Consider the following 6,382-nt stretch of genomic DNA (forward strand, 5'->3'; position numbering starts at 1 on the left):
TGTTTTTCTGCCCCCCGTGGAAGACAACGGCAGCTAACACCAGCAACATGTATGCCGCTCGCCAGCGCACGCGAGGAGTAACAGAAACAGCATAAAGTGTCTAGCAGTCGCGCCAACCCAGCTTTCCAGTTCAACCCAAGAGCATAACAGATAAGTAGAAGTTTAGAATAAGCTATGGAAAATTCAAACGACAGTCATTTGAGGAAAATCGGCGTGTTTTACTCAAACTAAACGAAAATTTAAAAAAATCGATCAACAAAAAATTCAAAACTGAAACGTTGAAACTTAAATTAGATAGCGCTAACAAGCTGTGTAGGGATATTAAAGAACATTTACGTAATGATACACATATTTCTATTAGCGAGTTAAAGTATGTCTCCATATTCCTAACGAATGGAGGATGAATCAGGCAGAAGCGCAGCAGGTTATCATTCGTGCAGTGACATGGCTTTGTTCAGCCTGTTTACAACGTCGATCTCTGCGATCTGCCGCCGCGGTACCATTACAGAAGAGCACCGCCAAAAGATCATAAACTCCGTACGTGAATCTACCTCTGCTACATCTGTTTTCTTGCCTATCGCCTCTGTCCAAAGATTCTTCAGGATGTACGCGTCTCATCTAAATGAGAACAATGCGCAAGCTATTATGAATCATTATAGAATGCTGATCCCAGTAGAAGTTATCGTGCTGAGGAACCTCGTCATCTTTGCTGCCAATTCCGGCTTAACCACATACATGACCATCATCCGTGCAATGAGCGCCTACCCGGACTTCGGATGGACCATTCTACATGACTTTGAATCAACCGAGTTTGCAGACTTAGCGACAGCCATTGACGCCACCGGAGGCAATGTACACTGCGGTTATAACCCTCAGGTGGGGGTTGCTTCAGCGAAGAAGTTTCCGGTACTTGCCTACTGCTCGATACAGCTGTGTATCCGTGCAGGTGGTGAATTACAGAGGGGCACCCACAGTAGTTCCGCATAAACCATCTCTGGATGCGATGTTAACAGCCTATAACAACCGAGCAGCGGGAGTCAACAATCTGGTCGCTCAGCCGGACAGCATTGAAGCTATCGCAGCACTGCAGCCATTGGCGGTAGCTGCTTATCGTGCATCAAACGGTGCACCAGCGGTAGCCCAAGAACCCGCTGCAGCGGAATAATGATTGACTATCCACTAAATTGTATCTCATCATATTATATATTCCTTGACAATACTCACACAAGTGCCAAATAGATTTATAAGAAATCTTAATAACCAACATGAAGATACAACCAACAGTTAAAGCTACCAACGAAATGACACAAATAATAAATAAAAAGTTAGGCAAAAAGAAACATTTAAAGATGGCTTTACCAGCAACACAATTTGATATAAAGATGGCAACGGCACTAGTACAGCCATATGATGGCTCACCAGAGAAACTCCTCGCGTTTCTCGATTCAGTGAGCCTACTGGCTGAACTGATAGGTGAAGACCACACCGCAACGGCGGTAAAGTTCGTAAAAACGAGGCTATCAGGTAAAGCCCGTTTGGTTTTACCTGCCTGTTTTACCTGTCTATAGAAAAATTATTTTGTGAGAAATTTGAATCCCGACTGGTTCTTACAGTACTACCAGTAGAAGTGATGCCAATGTTAAAATCCGTGGAAACATTGAACAATTCGATTTTGGAATTAAAATTATAAACATGGAATACAAAAAGACAGATTTTGGATTCTTTTTTTGTTTCTAATAGCAACTAACCGTGGTTGGTTTCCTTATGACATTTGGGAAGAGCATCAATACCTCGACAGATAAATAATCCAAAGACAGACTGACGTAACTTCGTGAACCGAAATTGATGTCAAATCAAGTGCAGTACAATAAACCTCAATCTACTGCTTAGTTTACCTAATCGGACAATAAAGTGTCTCAAGGGAGAAGCTTATCCCTAATGATCAACGTTTGCCTCGTGACTACCGGGCTCAGTTATCATTTTCATGATTTTTTTCTGGAACTTCAGGAGAACTTCTAAACTGTCCAGAGCTGCGTTTCTGTGCACGAATGCCCGTTACAGATAAAATCGAACACAGGGACGGAGGTATAGAAATAAAAATTCAACTCAATAAACATCAAATACAACAAATTTCTAATCATCAAAATGAGCATGGGTGAGTCTGAAGTCGAATATGTCACCCGACATGGAGACAACAATGCTGAAAAGATACACCATATTGAACTGTCAACGTCGGTTCCCACGACTTACCCTAAAGACCACTTTGTCGCAAATTCGACGAAACCCCAGATCAAAATAAGACCTGGCAACCCCGTTCTTAGGGACTTGGAAGCCTACACGATGAAGCGAGTAAATGACTACGAGATAACGGTTCAAGAAGCCTGCGTATACTTGTGGAGAGTTGCGGCCGAAATCACTGACGAGTTAGACACCGATTGGTCCTCATTCGGCCTGGATATAGGCGAAGCTCGGGAAAGGGTCAGTCCTCAGCAACTCCTGGATAAATTCGATCATGGGGCCCCACTAGCAGGACTCCAGAGCAACGTTGAAACATCTGAGACAGCCCGCCGAGGTCTTATTTTGCTCGTATTCTGCCCGTACAGAATAAGAATCGAGCTAAGACAGGACTACAAGGCGATCCTCTCAAGCCGACTTGATTTGTTTTTGAGTTCATACCTTCCGCAGTTAGTTGGATTACGGTCTATGAACTTCGTAATTAGGAACGGAAGCTGGGTTAGTGACGAAAATTACTGCCGCCTTGCATGTGCATACGACATGTTTCTTAAGCGAGATTTAGAGATTGTGCAGCCATAGCTAACCTTGACCTACTTCGCCAATTTACTGGAACGACCATGAACCAATCCCTCAAATGGGTGTGGGCCTCAAACGTAGCTGATAACGTCGAAGCTATACTTAAACCAGGGAATGAGATTGACAAGCCGTACTCCTACCTTCCCAATTTCGCTGCTTTAGGGCTACCGGCGAGGAGTCCCTATTCCGTCACTTCTAACTTTGCTCTGCATACATTTGTTCACATTGTGGGAATAACTATGGGGTTGACAACCGTTCATACACATACACTTGCAATCTTCAGACATACACAACAGCGTTAGGTTCAAAGTTAACTCTAAGGAGACAGTTGACAGCGTCACAGCTGTGAATCGAAAAGAGCGTCAGTTTAGAAATAGGGCGGCTGATCAACGCGCACGTGTTTTCGGTACACGCTCAGCAGATGAGGCCCATCTACAAGACTAAGGGCATCCCCGATGGGGGGACAAAAAGTATGATAACCCACGCAGAATGAGTTCCGGAGAATATGAAATTCGTGTTTCGAAGGTTAGAAAAAATCGCCCGGTATCCGGCAATCCGCCTCGTAAGACTGGTGACGGCAGTTCAAAACGGCAAGAAGACCGGACGCCTACTGAGTACTAAAGTACGGAAGCAAGTCCTCCGTCAAATAAGCTCCGGTATGAAGTACTTTCTATGAGAACAGAAACATCTAAAATAGTCAAGATAACTCCTCGTGGAGTCCTCTATTATCCCTACCAGAATGCACCTGTCTCTGAACTATTCCCTAATAAAACTTGCTTCTGTGAAACCATGCATTAGACAATTACTGGATACCGGATCAATCCGTGCGACCAGTTTGTTTACAGATCACATGGAAGTAACCACAATATCCGTGGATGAGCATGCTAAGGATAAAGTTAGCCTGTATAGTCCGGATATCCACATTTCTTCTGGATCGAATATGTGTCGGAAAAAATTCTGTGGAACTAATGGCATATCTTTTACAAATAAACAATGGATTGGATTTGACCATGCAGAAACGACAAAATCCAAGGCTTTCTTTACGTTTTTGTCTTAAATTCCCGAATGTGAGGTTACAGATTGGATAAGTATTATTTCGTCAGAATACACTATGCATGTTACTGAACTATCAATCCTGAATCAACTTTTGCATTTGGAATGCTTAAAGACAAAAGAGTCATTAATTATAGGTTCACCCATATCTCGGATCTCTCTTCAATCCCTCAATCCTTTGAATCCTGGACTTCATAGAGTATATCGTTTAAACAAAGATACACTCGAGACGGGACTAAGTGAATATAAACTTCTCACATTGGTAGAACCTGTAGGGTCCAACCCGGTGGTCGGTGGGGAATATCTAGGTAAACAATATACATGGGGATATTGGATTCATAACAATCTGTCTCAAATCATTGATGGACCAAATGGTTTGTTTCTGACCGGGGGAAAATTGTTTTCTCATACACACGATGTTCAATCCGCCTCGCAAGACTGGTGACGGCAGTTCAAAACGGCAAGAAGATTGGACGCCTACTGAGTACCAAAGTACGGAAGCAAGTCCTCCGTCAAATTAACTCCAGTATGAAGTACCTTCTGTGGGAAGCCTCTCTCCCAATAGTGAGTGAAACAGTGAAAAGTTAACGGACAGCTAGAACGGCAAAACGGCGCGTTTTGAAAGACGCCAAAAAATAGTGGAAGACTTGTCAGAAGAATTCCGAGAGGCGTGGAAACTTGAACTTGAACTTAGAGTAAGAAGAACAATAATACAAGTCCTGCAATTAGAGTGGTGTTAGTAATTAAGTAACGAAAGGGCATCTATCTCGCCCGTTAAAGAGATAAACAGTGTAATTGGTTTTAGATCAGTTTGGTTTTAGATCTAGTAACAGGTGTTTCTGAAAATGGTTATTATCCGAACTCCTTCTAAGTGGTACTAAGGTTCATAATTGTTTCTGAGAAGAGGTGCGTGATCGGTTCACAAAGAAGACAGCACTAATGATCAACATGAAAACAAGAATTCTTTTAATAGCGCTAAAGTGATCCGAAATATTCTGGTTTTTCATTTATTATTCAATATTCTGGATGGCTATTCCGAAATTTCAGCATCGAAATGTCAATGACGAAGATAATGGACATGATTACGTTCAGCGGTAACATAACAAAAAAATATGCACCTTCGGACGAAGGAGGGATTCACGAACCTTATTTGTAACAACGTTAATGTATGCAAGGCAAAAAACATTTTATTTTTAATAGTAAACTACAGTGGTGTATCTGTCTACCGCAGATCAGAACATACTGGTTTTTAAGGTATCGTCCAGTTTATTGCGGTATCCTATAAAGAAAAAGGGTGCATGGACACCGAAGGTGGTAAAAAAAGCGTAGAGTGCTGATCATGGCTCTTTGAGAGGATGATACGAAGTGCTTTATACCAATCAGGCTGCACACTTCGAGACAAAGTCAAACAAATACGAGTTTGTACATTTTTTATGAACTAAACTAATTCAGTTCAGAAACTTGATATGTTCACATATATGAACAGCAAGTTTGTACGTAGAAAAGACAAGAATTTAGACATATTCACCTACATGAACAGTAAAAAGTGCAAAAATAATCAACTTAATTCAGCTAGAATGATCGCTTGTGCCGTAGCGTTATATCATGTAAGACACTTCGATTCAACGAAAGAATAAGGTTCAGTGGAATCCCTTCCCCGATGAATGGCTGGATGATGGAGCCTAAGTTAGTGAAAACTTTTCGGGCTATCACAAAGAATACTTAGAAATGGTGTCGAACGACTGACAGCGTGCCAGTTTGACAATGATGATACAATTGCAGGAAAGTTGTGTCATTGTTCTTCTGCGCCAAAGTAAGTGAGTACAGTGCCATCACTGGAGTGTGACTGAAAAGGAAGCCTGCGATTCTGGCTAGCACCCAAAATGCAAGGGGATGCTATTACGATGTTCTTCCAACTGTTTCTAGTAGAAGCCAAATTATACAGACGTAGAAGTGAAATTTCAGCAATCCATTTGCCTATAAAAGTAGTAATTTTGTAATAAACGAAAAAAGACTAATTAAACATGATGGTAGATGTAGAACGGCAGAGGTACATGATAATGCTTCACATGACGACCGTGGTCACGATTTTCTGATTCTAATAATAAATGTGAAAAAATAAAAAATAAATATAAAAGATTGGTTGAAAATTTCCAAACGCAATAAAAAAAAGAGTAGCCCCGCTATTGAAACGGGCACCGATGGTCGGCGGCCCTGATTATCCGATGATTTCAGTTACTATGAGGTGACACCAAAAAAGCTTCGACTGAACAACTTAATAACAAAAAAAAAAAAACTGGCTTAAACACATTACCGCTGGATAGTCTTCTCGTAACTCTACTACTACACTGCACGCTAATAGACGCTGCTGCATGTGCAAAATGCCCACAGCCTCACAACTTTCGTAATCAGTCTTTACGATTCAATTAGTTATCATTCGTTTGTATTTGTTCAACACATAATCGTTATTTACAGTGACCAAACTGAAGATATCTTAAATACACTTGAAACAAGCTTC

This window comes from Wyeomyia smithii, chromosome 2 (assembly GCF_029784165.1).
Source record: "Wyeomyia smithii strain HCP4-BCI-WySm-NY-G18 chromosome 2, ASM2978416v1, whole genome shotgun sequence".
NCBI classification, from domain to species: domain Eukaryota; kingdom Metazoa; phylum Arthropoda; class Insecta; order Diptera; family Culicidae; genus Wyeomyia; species Wyeomyia smithii.